The following is a 13,991-nucleotide window of genomic DNA, read 5'->3' as shown; positions in this document are numbered from 1 at the left end:
ATCTAGATATTTCAAAAGATGAGACATTCCGATGAAATGATATAGTTTCCAAGGTGATTATGTTCAAGCCAAAAGATATATGATCAATAGATATTTAAAATGAATGTGAAGAACTTTTTAGAATTAATAAAATTCTTTGTCAGAAGAAAACTTACCTTGATTGGTACCTAAGGAAGACTTAAGATTGACATGTTCAAAATGAAATGAAAACATGAAAATGATTTGTCAAATATTGAATTATGATATGAGAAAATTAATGTGTTGAGATGGGTGAATTGTAAGAATACACGAAAAGACAATAAAGTTAGTGTATTTTTGTCTTAATACATAATTGTATTCAGATGATTTTAATCAAAATGTTTGATTAAAGATAGGTGATATTTTGATTTATTAAATACCTTTTCCTTTTATGTTATCATAAAGTAGAATAATAAATAAATATAGATAGGTTTAAAATATCAAAACCCGTGGTAATTTTGACAAAATAATGATATATGTTTTATAAATAGGTTTACCCAATATCCTAGAACTCACGATTATCATTTTTAAAATCAAGTATGTTTAACTATAAGATTTTATAATGGGTATTTTAAATCATAAAAGTAAAATAATAAATGTTTATTTTAATATCAAGCATACTTAAATATTGGCTTGCGTAAATAACATTTGATATTTTAATATATATATATATATATATATATATATATACTAGTCGTTTACCCGCGCGATGCGGCGGTAAACATATCACTTAGGTTGGTGATTTTAGGACTATGTACAGGGCGGTTCGGTTTTGAGCCATAAACAAAACCAAATTCGTGATGCAACATAAACAGTTGATGTATTTATAAGACTTGTTTGATATCTTATAAATCCATATCTATTAAAGTTAACTTACTTTTTCTTTACTAAAGTTTATGCAAGTGTTGAATTTGATTAGAAGCAGCATAGAAGAAAACAATCTCAATATAGAAGCTTCGTATCTCTGTGACTTATTTTTAGAATCAGTGCTGTTGGGGCAAGTTAATAACTATTCAAGTAAAACTCACCAGATAATATGTTGTTAGGTTTGTGTCTATGGTAAAAAGTTATTGAACTTTAAAATCAAGTTATTTGTTTTAAGTGACGTTAAAAAAGCTATTGTTTCCTAAAAGAAAGAAACGTTAAAACATCTTACATTAATTAGATTGCCATGATAACTCTAATAAGAAATTACCACAAAAGGCAACGCTAATAATTCACTCACCGGTTAACAATCATGACAAATGATCCATAATGAGGTACTAAATATTCAAAGTGGTCTAAACTTCATATACGGTCCAAAAAGTCTCCAAGTGTTTGACCATTGGTTTCGATAAAACCAAAAGAGAACATAACCCGGAAAAACACTAAAAACAAAATAAATAAAGCGACTTTAGATACAAAATACAGCCCCAAGAACCCCTCTAAATGATCCGGAACAGAAACTCCACCTTTTCAACTCGTTGCCAGTGACCCAAATGCCCCCGTGAATCTATTCCAATAACAGATTTATGCACCCAACCAAATTGCTAAAAACTTGACAAATGTAGGATGAAAGCGAAACATCAACTCAACCTTTTTGCTAGTGACTTCGACAAATCTTGGGTTAACACAGTCTGCAGGAATTAAAACTTCTCCCCAATCCAGCTAGTGCATTGACTTCTCTAATGAAGCATCTCCTGGCAACCTGTTGGTTCTTTATAGCACCTTATCATTAAATGTACTGACCTCATTCCATGAAATACGTAAGTGACTGAAAATAAAAATTAAACATACAAGCCATAATACAAATATATCATTTCTCAATGAACCTTTATAATCCGAATCATTCGTTAATGAACTTTTATGATCTGAATCATATGCCTAAATATTGCAAACATATTTTTATATAATTAAAAAAACATAAACTATCCATGAAGCTAAAAAACTGAAAGACACACACACGCTACAGTCGGTTCTCTTTTGCGTTTTGCGCCTCGACTCAGAACACTCAGTCCGCCTCATGTTTTTTTAAAACCAAGATTCGTGGATAGGAAAACTTAAAATGGGAACCCTACAATACAGTTGAAGATATTTACATCAGGTCAATACCAATGTTAACAATACCCAAACCAAACTAAATGTAAAAAAAATAGTTATCTTAAAAGAAAAAGAGTTATTCCAGCATGCTAAGCAGAGCAAAAAATAGAAGAGCAAAAAAATTCAGGGAAACAGAAAAAACAAAAAACGAATAACCCTTAACCAAAAGCCAAATCCACAAAATTAATCCAGCTTTCCCTTCCCTGCTCAGTTCCATGACTCGACTTCTTTTTAATGACCACCAAATTTAATCCCCGCAAGAAGCTAAGGACAGAGAAAAACATACAACAAAACATACGACAAAAACATTATAGCTAAATTATTAACAAAATAAAGATTTTGAGCAATGGCTTTAAAATGAAGATGCCAAATAATCAACATTTAGACAAAAAATATTATGCTCAGGTCTCCAAAGTTATTGGATTTGATTTTTATATTTTTTAGAACAAGGTATAGCGGACTCACAAGAAGGTTTGAAGACCATGAGTTATTCTCCACATTACAGTCAGCTGAGTTAGTACTAAAAATAGCCAAGGAGCTAGACATCCGAGTCTGATCCATCAAACATGAAGCGCTTGTAAATATCAAATTATGATTTTTAATAAATAAGGTCCAAACTTTTTAATAGAACAGGCACCTTGTTTGCAGATGGAGCATTAGTGCTCCAAATGATTAATGTTCTGTTGTTCATAGTGAACTCTCACCAGCAGCATTTGCAAGAAACTTGATCCCATTGTTAGAATATGTATGCTTGCGTATCCGTCGTTCTCTTACTCAATTTTATATCCTATACCAACAGGCAAAATTATATTTAGTACTGATATAATAATAATAATATAATCATAAAAATGGAAAAAGATAACCTCCTCATCAAAGTTTAATTTGTATCGGCCTTCACGGTTCGCCCCTTCAAAAATTATGCTAAGCCAATCCATTTCCTGGTTAAACTTTATCTGCAAATCGCCCTTCATATACAGTAGAAAGCTCTACACAGTTAAACATAATAACTAAGTTATCATTGAATAAGTTAACCAATCTAAGTACCCAATAATCACTAATGTTAATGGACCAAGAAAAAAAGTTAACATTTTTTGAAGCATTTCACCGAACACCTGATGCTCTACTCCATAAAACCCAAAAACAAGTATTGTTAACTGACCAAGAAAAAAAGTGAACATTTCCTTTGAAGCATTTCATCGAACACCTGATGCTCTATTCCATAAAACCCAAAAAATCAAACAAAAAAATATATATTCTCTCAAATTAAACATTTTTATTTTAGCGTAAGTATACACAATCCATATTAGTTAAAAACACCCATGTGAGAGTTATATCAAAAATCCAGAACATCTCACATTGGCAATTTCACAATTGTTCTATTAAATAACATGATGAAATTTAAAATTTTACATTTAGCATACCAAATTCCTTTTTCACTGCTAATACCAATTCGATCTTTTCTTTCACCTTTTTGTCTTCTTCAGCGAATTCTTCGGCTTCCCTAACCATACACTCGATCTCTTCTTGGCTCAATCGACCCTTTTCATTTGTGATAGTGATCTTTTCTGATTGTCTTCAGCCTTGACGTTTAAGATACCGTTAGCATCTACTTCAAATGTGACTTCAATTTGTGGGGTTCCCCTGGATTAACAAAAGGATAACAGAATTAGCCAATGCAAGAAGCTAAGCACGAATATAGTTTAAATTAATATTCACACGAAATTAACCTTGGAGCTGGAGGAATTCTAGTGAGGTCAAAAGTTCCTAGAAGCCTACAGTCCTTTGTAAGACTTCTTTAACCTTCATAAACCTGTAAACAAACAGCAAGACAATAGAAGTTTAAATAAAGTTTTGATCAGTTAAAAAGCTCAATTCCATTATCGTAATGAAAAGAAAAAAATGAGTTACCTTGATTGAGACAACAGTCTGCTGATCTTGGTAGGTAGTAAAAACTTGAGATTTCTTGGTTGGGATGACAGTGTTTCTTGGGATCAATTTGGTCATCACCCCTCCCAGGTGTTTTTATTTGTTCCCAAAAATCCATAGTTTCATATGTGTACAACTGCTTCTTTCCTGCAAACGGTGGTAATATATCTTGATCCAATCTTACAAAATCTGCAGGAAGAATCCTGTCAGACGAAACATACTTGTATTAGGACAGAATATTGGAACAAGCATTGTTATAGATTTTCAAAAAAAACACAAGTTTTACATAGTCCATTGTGTCGTTAATTCAAAAATAGGGAAGTTACCTTGTTGCTAATTCTGACTGTAGGGCTTCGAAGCTTCATACCCTTACCGTCAACTCATTGCGTATCCGTTGTACCATAAGATCTTGTCTGATAGATTTTAATTGATCATATTTAAAAAGATAGTTTTTTCTGAGAATCTTGAACAAAAAGCAAAGCTTTTATCAATACTTCCTCCGGTCTTACCTGCAAAAGAAGTAATGTATTAATCTCAGTTGCATGTTAAACCCCCCCCCCCCAAAAAAAAAAACTCTCTCTTCCTGGTAGGCAAAAGGCTTACAGTAGTAGGATCTGGTGCAGAAGTGAGGCATAACGCTTCTCAATTTCTTGGCACGTTCCTTTATCAATAAGAGAATCCCAATCGATATCTTCAACTGCCCTGCTGGCGGTACCCTCATCGAAACTGTTACTATTTGCCAACACAGAGGCATTTGCACTTCTAGTATACAAATGTCTACAGGCGTTTTTGGCTTTGGCAAGATTAGATACTGCTCGGTTGCCATGATTCTTTCCAAAACGGTTTGAACAACTTTCACGTCATTTTCTTTCCTCTAGTGGATTTGCAAGTGTGATTGCACCAGCCGAAGGGCAAGGACTCGCCCACTCAGCATATCACGAAATAAAAGCCCATAAAATGTGTTTTCTAAACTAAAAAATAATGTATCCATCTCCTCTGCTCTTACTAAGGGTTTCAAAGAATGAAGAGTATTGTTATAAATGTGATTTGTTACCAGTTAAAACAACGTGATCAAGAGTAGTTAAACGTACATTTCCTGTTCGCTTTATTAATTTGTGTTCTGCGATCAAATAATGAAGAAGCTGGGCCAACAATTTTTTGACCCATTTGACCATATTCCAGTTTAGTCAAAAAGCTTATACCTTGACCCATTTGACACATTGCACCTCTAAAGAGAAGGTTAAACCCAAAGCAATCTACCTCTGTGTTTTGAAATGAGAGTCTCCAATCAAATGCAGCCACATTCATATTTTTCTCCTCACCAAAGCAACAGTGACACAAACTTGTGAAATTATTTCTAGAAACAAGATGCAAAAACCAACAACCATAAGAACAAAAAAAGATCAATTGATTAGGGGGTGCAACTCTCACAAAAGCCAGTCCAGGACACATAAACCTAAAGAAACAAACCTGAGATTATATTTAAAGATCTAAATTTTTATGCCTCAACCATAGCCTTAACCATGAAACCTGCAAGGGGAGGGCCATGAAGACAACCAGCAGATTCACCATTTTCATAAACACAATATGAATAAAGACAAAAAATTAGCAATCGTGTGACGTCGTTACTCAATTTTCACACATATTAACTCAAATCAAACAACAAACGACAGATATATACAAATCAAAATAATTTCAACACACCCTAAGATCTATCCGGATAAACCTACCTCTACAAAGCAAAAACAGACCTGAAAACCTCCTTCTAACATCATCGAACCACAACAAAACAGTAACAACAACTTCTACAAATAAAAAGAAAAATTAAATCGATTCAGATCCAGATCCAGATAAACCTTCTACCACAAAGCAGACTGTAGAAGTAGTCAGATGAAACGTGAAACTGTAGAAGCAGTCATATCTGAACGCAAACCTATCAGATTTGAATGTAAAAGACTCAGGTCTGAATGTAAAACTACTGAATGTAGCTAGAAAACTCAGATCTGCAAAGTATTGTCATCTTCATCTTCCTCACTTCATCTTCATCTACACCAAACCAACCGAAAATGTCAAAAAAATGACCTAAGCTGACGAAAGCAAGAACTGGAACAGAAACAGGGAAGAAAATAACCAACAAAGGAGAAGTACCTGGTTAACTCGTTCTGAGATTTGTGTGTACGGTTTGAGTCCTCTTCCCTGTTTGCGAGAGAGAGTGAGAAGGAGAACGAAGGAATATGAGGGTTGAAGATGGGGGTTGAACCCTAGATCAGCAGGAACGATGTTCTTCTTCATTGATTTCTGAATACAGAAAGAGAAAGGCAGAGAGAAAATCTAGATCTAGGTTTTTGGAATTTGAGAGAGAGGGAGAAATGGGTTTGAAATTTGAAAGGTGAATTAGGGTTTTGTTTATCCCGCCTGCTGCTTGTGTTTAAAAGGTGTTAAATAAACTTTCAACACATTTGTGCTTAAAATGATTGTACAATGTGCTTGAAATGCTTGTACAATGGCAAATGACCATTTCTATCCTTCCTATATGCTTATTAAAGTAGTATAGATATAGATTATAAAAAAATATTTCTATAAGTATTTAATAGTTGTGAAATATTAATTAAGATGAACATTTATCTATAATATGTCTTGTTCATGAATACTTAGACAATTATTTAGATAATTTTATTCGTCCCTTTAATTGTTTTATGAAAATATGTCTTCTCTTTACAGTACAAAGTATATATATTTCTATATATAATATAAAAATATTTTTATATATAATTGAAATTTACTAAATAAGTATGATGACTTAATTTATATACATTAAATACTTATTATCATGGTTGGATATTGGTTAGTGCTGCCTTGTTTAAGCATAGGTGATCAGTCCATGCCTAACTAAGGCTAGGCTATTCAATATCTGCCCTTGACAATAACCCTAGTATTTTAAAATAATACTAACACTATTACTATTAATATATTATTACTAATAATAAAACTAATATTAATTATCAAAAATAAATAATAAATAACTAAACATAAATTTAAATGAGATTAGCGCAATCTTCAAATTTGTGAAAACGTCACCACAAGGTGATCGTGACCAAAGAAACGATTTAATGAAGTCGAATACCGAACAAGCATGTTATAGTTCAAGAGAATCAAAGTGCTTGTTGGGATTATTTCAAATATGACGGCCTGAAAATATCATATGGGACTTTGAATTAAATATGTATTGCGAGCAAGTTAACTAGGTTCGAATAAAACAAGTGTCAATAAGGAAGTTCGGACATGATCACAACAGAAACCATGTATACCCTTCAAAAGAAAATCGAGTTTTTTTCAAGAAATTCATTGATTCGATATTAAGGAGTCATCGCTTTGTAAAAACGCGGTTTACAATGAAAAGATCAAGTATAGCGAAATGATATTTGAACTTTTGATAAAATAACAAATTGGAATGATGCCCTCCTATAGTCTTCATAATTCAAATGAACCACATGCGCAACAAACAGTGCATGTGTAGCGTGTGGATTTACCAAGAAATGAAATAGATCAATATTTGCTACTATTAAAGAAATCTTTATGGTATGATGACCATTAAAAGAAGTAGAAACACGAAAGTCAACTTATTTATAGGCAGAAGTCAGAATTGCAACCAAAGAAATATAAGAACTTTATCTGGAATTTCATGTGATAACCTCTGTTAAGTGACATTACCAAGGAATGTCGAATGAAATGAAATGAAATAGGGAATTTGCAAAGGTATGTGACTCTTTTTGCAGTGATAATAATTATGACTCTGATTAGACTGTGCACCGATGGTTGTGAAATCTTGTTACAACGTACCTCAGCGATATTCATTTTGTAGGATCATGTGGCAAAGTGCCGCTTTTTGATCAGTAGTTCTTCTACTAACGGAATTAGCATTGGTGTCATCGTGCCCAATTTATATTTTCCAAAGGTCTTGCCTTGGAAGTCGTGTGTGATAAACTTCGACGTCTTGTGGACGTACAATTTTAAGTTTCATGTGTTTTCTTGTGCATTAACACAACTTTATATGCTTCTTACTTGCGTTAATAGTTTATAGTAACGCATTGGAAATTCTTATACTTTTGATGGTGTCCTAACTTAATGGGTTTCCAGTATTATTTTGTCTCACGAGTTACGAGACAAATGATCAAACGAAATAATGTTTGATATTGGAAAAGAGATTCCTGATAAAGAAATCTAGACACATATGCTTGTGCTTTATTCCTATTTGGCTTCTGGAATTCCTTATAGATATATATATATCTATATAATCATATATTTCATATGCTGTAATATACATATCTTTTATAAGGTCAATGTATTTAACAGATTCATATTGCCAAGAACCAGTCAGACATCTGATCATGATATTATTTAGGGAAATCTTGTCACTGGTTTGACATATTATTTACCCCGTCTTATCCGGTTCGCTCTGGAGAGGTAATCTCAGTATATCCGGACAAGCTGGAGAGTCTGCTACACCATACCCAGTCTTGCTGGAGAAAATTTTCTATTTCCCATAAATAGTATCTTTTCAAGATTTTAAAAGTGCCTCTTTTATTAGGGCTTTTATCCAGAATCAAGGAAATTTGTATTTCCATAACATATTTTATTCTAAACCAGGTAATATCTATAAACAAGAATAAATAGCAATTAAGTGCTATTGTCTGCTAATCGTCATTTTTATGGCATACCATTTTATATAAGTAATTTTATCTTGAAGCTTATGTTAAGGCAAAATTCTTAAGTTCAAGTCTAAATATTATCCGGAGTGCTATCAAATAATATTAAGTTCCTAATTCTCCGTTTAAACTTAGGTATTATTACAACATCTAATTGTTTAAACAAGTGGCTTAGCTTATACAAAGGCATCTTTTCTTATGTTCAAGTCTAAATGCTATCAGATGTGCTACCAGTTAATAGCAATCTCCTAACTCTTTTATTTAAGCTTAAGTATTATTATCACAACACTTATAGGCTTAAAGCAGTGGCTCTGATACCACATTTACTGTCACGACCCCGACCCATCCTGGACGGAATCGGGTACCGTGGGCAGTCCTGTGGTACCGGTGATTAGTTTTGAAAAACATTGCAGCGGAAATTTCATCAGGACCTTGAGTTAGGAAAAATATCAGAGTTTAGAAAAAACCGGATTTTATTTATTAAATAGATAAAATAATTCATGTTTTACAAAGGTAGCTTTTAATAAGGGATAAACCCAAAAACAATATTTCTTAAGTTGATTTAATTAATATCATAAGCCACTTCTTGAAGTCCTTTAGTGCCGGATCCAATCCTTACTCCAATCTATTGTAATTACCTGAAACGCGTTTTAAAAAGGTTTTGTCAGCGGGGAAATACCGAGTGAATCATTCATTTTTACTAAAACGACTCATTTGTTATAATTCACAGTATTAAAAGAGATTACAATGTTTCTGATATCAAACCAACTACCCACAGTATTTGTCACTCGACTCGCTTCGGTGACTGTGGTCATATCCCCCATTGGCTGCCCCAATGGTGACGGGTATCACTAATTAGGTTCGCCCACCTAAAGTGATAAAACAATAGTAATGTGCACAATACCCCACATACCAGCTGTAATTTGGTGATTACATAAACTTAATCACTGTAATTGTAACTTTGGAAAATAGTTTTGGAGTATTGTAAAACAATTGATAAAAAAAGAGAATGACTCACTCTATAAGCATGCAGGATTGAGTTAACAAGCTTCTTGATTCTACTTCTTCTGATAATTAAGCCTGCCCTTTATTATTCTGGATCTTCTGATGATTTAATAGTAGTTGGGAGTATTCTTGGTAGTTAAACACATAGTTTAACAGAATGGAATACGTATTTGTGTAAAACCCAAATCAAACCTTAACGGTAGTCACGAGATTCGAACCTTAACGAATTTCACAAAGTATAGTCTTATTCAGACAGTACTTTGGTATCCATTTAATGAACTCACAAAGTATAGTACTTTGGATTCCGTTTAACGAAATTCACAAAGCACAACACTTCGGCATTCGTTAGATGGTTCCTGAATCGATCGGACAGGACATTGCTTTGGTGATTATCGGTTAGAACACCAACGTATAAAGAGAAGAATAGAAGAAATGAATAAAGGAAAATGAATCCTAAGCTTCCTATTTATAGGTAGATTTATTCCTTAGCTAGGAAGTTTCCTTAACCATTAAGTTTCCTTAACTATTAAGTTTCCTTAACTATTAAGTTTCCTTAACTATTAAGTTTCCTTAACTATTAAGTTTGCTTATCCATTTAACTAAATAACTTACTTAGCTTAATTAATCTTGCTTAGCTTAATTAATCTTGCTTAGCTTAATTAATCTTAATTAATCTTGATTAACTTAATTAATCTTGATTAATTAATCATACTTAACTTAATTAATAGATTAATTAATCTACTCAGCTAACTTAGCTGCTAAGTTTATTTAACTATTAAGTTTACTTAGCTATTAAGTACTCTAGCAGCTCCTTGCTTACTAGTTCTAATTTATAGATACAATGGAACTCGTATTAGTGTATTAACTCAATTCAACTTTAACGATAATCACGAGATAAAACCCTCACAACGAATAACAAAGTGTAATCACTTAAACATCCATCGGATTCACAACGAATTACAGAGTATTCCCCGAGTTCGGGTGGTACTTAAACATCCTGTCGGAATCACGACTAATGACAAAGGATAGCACTTAAACATCCCGTCGGATAGTTTCAGTCGATCGGAGATTGAATCGTAGCAGCGATTAGAGTTATTACCCTCTTAACGAGCAGAGTTTCGGGGTTTTAGGGCGTTGATAGAAAGAAACGGAGATACAAAGAGTAGGACGACGTTTTAGACCGTCGAACTGAGCAAATAGTTCAGGCCCCAAGCCCCTGCTTTTATACCCAAAATTTGAGCCGCCCGCGAGTCGCGGAGGGATCCTCTCCCCCTGTCGCGTATCGCGGGGCGTGCCCCTATGGCCTAGGGCAGCCTCGTCACTAGCATAGCCTGGGTGAGTCGACGTACGAACGAATTTCTATTTTCACAACGTATTTCGAAGATAAATATCAATTAGGGTTTAACCCCCTTTGAGTTTTAGGGGCCCTGATCCTGATTTTGAATGTTCTGAAAATTTTAGGGTTTATGCAAAATTACTTGGGTGTCTCAATTAGGGTTTCCTTTTTATACAATTAACATAATAAGTATTAATTTTAGTGAGAGTCGTTACATTCAACTTCGGAAAATCTTTATCATTTTTCATAAATGTATTTTCATTCCGATTATCACTCACATAAACCTTTTGTTTCTTTTCCACCCAAGTTTGTCCTTTTGAACCATTTCTTTTGTAAAAACGTGATTCATTTTGATTATTTTGATTTAGAACAACTTTTGATTTCCAAAATTGGTTTGGTTTGTTGCATCAATAGTTGTTTTCCAACTTTGTGTTGTTCTAAATCTGGGTGTTTTTGAATTCCACTTTTGATTTGGCTCAAACTTGGGTGTCTTCGGTTGCGATCTCCAAGTTTGTTTTGATTCAAACTTGGTGAACTTCTGTTTAATAACTTCAGTTTGTTGTTTCTTCTGTTCAACTTTCCTTTCCTCAACATCAGCAGGCTTCAGATTTTGTGGACATTTTCGACTAACATGGCCCACTTGATTACATTTAAAGCATGTTTTTCTCGAAACATCTTTAGCCTGTTATTGTTTCTTTTTCTGAGCATAGAACACTTCATTAGACTGTCGTCTAAATTGGAGTTCTTTCTCTTCTTCGGAACTTGTTCCGTGAACAAAATTCATCTTTTTCTGATAGTTTGGCGTTTCAGTTCTTTTCCAATTCTGTTTCTTTTTATAACCCAACCCAGCCTTCATATTTTTTTTTGTAACTAGGTTTGTTATAAAAAGTTTTGTTACTCTTTCCAGCAAACTTTGCAATTTCTGATTTTTCAATTTCTACCAACTTGAAAACTTTGTCAATCTTTTCCGAAATCACATTTTGAATCGGGAATTCAATATCTGAGAATAATTTGTCCGATCCAATCATGGTATAAACCAATCCTTTTGAATCATCATTCACAACTTTCTCAGATTTTGAATGTTTAAGATAACTATCATGAAAACTTCCCTCATTTTCATCCTGTGACTCAGACTTATATGTTTTGGTAGACTCCTCTGACAAAACGCTTTCAACAACCTTACCAACCACCTCTGAATCATCAAGATCATCAGATTTGGTGTAAGTCATATCGATGTTGTCAGGTAATTAGTCAACCATGTTCAAACCTTTTGCCACCTTTTCTTCATCATAAAACGTGTAATTACCTCTCAATGGTGGTGGCACCTGATGATATTCTGAACCAATACCTTTTTTATTCTTTTCAAAATCCTTTTCATCTGGTGTGATGTTGAAAATACATTCGGGAATGTACGAAGAACTATGATAACTTTGAAGTTTTGTAACAATTTTTTCTTTTTCAGCCAAAACATGTTTGAGTTTAGCAACTTCAGCAATACATTTGTTTAACTTCTGTTGCTTTTCTTCATACTTGATCTCAAAAAATCTTGTTTTTAAGTTTTCAGACAATCTTTCATCCATACATTTGACTTGTTTCTTCAAAGTATCATAAGCTTCTTGTACTCTATGACTTGACCATTTCATTTTATCATACTCTTTCAGTAAATCTTGAATATTATTATCCTTTTGCATACAATCATTACATTTTGCTAAACACTTTTGTTTTAACATTTCATTTTCTTTTTCAAAATCTTGACATTTCAGTGTCAGCTTTTCAATTTTTTGTTTCAAAACTTCTTCATTATTAAGCATTTTTTACATTTTGTTTTGAAAACAGTTTCGATTTTATTTAATTCAATATCTTTTGATTTTAACTTTTCGTCTTTCTCAGTACAGGCTTTGCACATTTCTATGCATTTCCTACACTTGTCTTCAGTTTTATCAACATTTTCATCATTATTTAATGACTCAGAAGATTCGGTTAGAATTTTTACCTCAGTTTCATCTGGCACGTTTGATTCTTCTGTTTTCAACTTCTGGTCTTCATCATTCTTTTGTTGATTCTCATCAGCATCTCCTGCGGTTTTCTTTACTTCTTCAACCAGCTTCTTAATCTCTTCTTCTTTCTTCTTTTTCAACTCCATCACTTTTGAAAGACTTGCATCAAAAACTTCCTTTAAACGTTTAAACAAGTTAGCTTCATAATCTTTCTCTGATAACCTCCTCGTATGAAACGTGTCACAATCTGGAAATACGTTTGTTGCTGCATCGAAATCCACCTTTTTAGGATCAACCACTAGATTACCTTGTGGATCTAAATAACATTCTCGTTCAGCATCCCATCTTTTTGCCTTTTGTGCTTCCTTAAAAGGAGCATACAACTTTTTTTATTTCAAATCGAGCATACTCTCTCTGTCATCGTTTATCATCTACAACTTCAGCTATGAGAGCGGATCCAACATAATCTTATTCTGGAAGAATTTTGCTCCAGTCATAACCTTCGTCGTCCTGAATAACTACTAGAGCCCTCGACTTTTCTTTTGACGATCCTTCATTGATTTGCTTTTGATTCACCTTTGATGACTCGCTGTTGCGATGATAGATTGCTTTCTAATAATAATCATCTTTAAATGGATTCACAGCTTCATTAGTTTCCCTATTTGTGCACTCTCTCTTGAAGTGCCCTTTCTGTTTACACTTGAAACATGTAACTTTTGACTTGTCGAATCCCAGTTTTGTATCAGCAGTTCCCAAACAAGATCTTCCGGTGATTTCCATAAACCGTTGTGCTCTCCTCATAGCGCTAGCTATGCAACATTTTACATCTATCAACTCCATCTCCTCTGGATCGATCTGGTCATAATCTTCCTTTTTCATACTCGGGTTTCCAACCTTACCCGCGACCAGGCTTTCGTATGATTC

General features: G+C 33.5%; 1 long non-coding RNA gene across 5 annotated transcripts; it reads right to left on the bottom strand.

Annotated features, from left to right (window-relative positions):
- Positions 1-1,283: 1,283 nt before the first annotated feature.
- LOC110884509 lies at positions 1,284-6,423 on the bottom strand. 5 transcript variants are annotated; one of them, XR_002561225.2, is made up of 10 exons: positions 6,172-6,423; positions 4,627-6,069; positions 4,350-4,532; positions 4,006-4,226; positions 3,825-3,907; positions 3,519-3,738; positions 2,961-3,083; positions 2,735-2,884; positions 2,563-2,649; positions 2,097-2,361 (listed from the first exon to the last, which is right to left on the bottom strand). It is a non-coding gene; the product is annotated as an uncharacterized LOC110884509 (long non-coding RNA). The 5 variants fall into 5 exon arrangements; XR_002561226.2 differs by having other exon boundaries at positions 3,565-3,738; XR_004868876.1 differs by lacking the exon at positions 2,097-2,361 and adding an exon at positions 1,284-2,071 and having other exon boundaries at positions 2,961-3,738.
- Positions 6,424-13,991: the final 7,568 nt, after the last annotated feature.

The sequence above is a fragment of the Helianthus annuus genome, chromosome 10 (assembly GCF_002127325.2).
Source record: "Helianthus annuus cultivar XRQ/B chromosome 10, HanXRQr2.0-SUNRISE, whole genome shotgun sequence".
Lineage (NCBI taxonomy): Eukaryota > Viridiplantae > Streptophyta > Magnoliopsida > Asterales > Asteraceae > Helianthus > Helianthus annuus.
The sequence above is the reverse complement of the archived record's forward strand: the minus strand, read 5'-3'. Positions and strand labels throughout refer to the sequence as shown.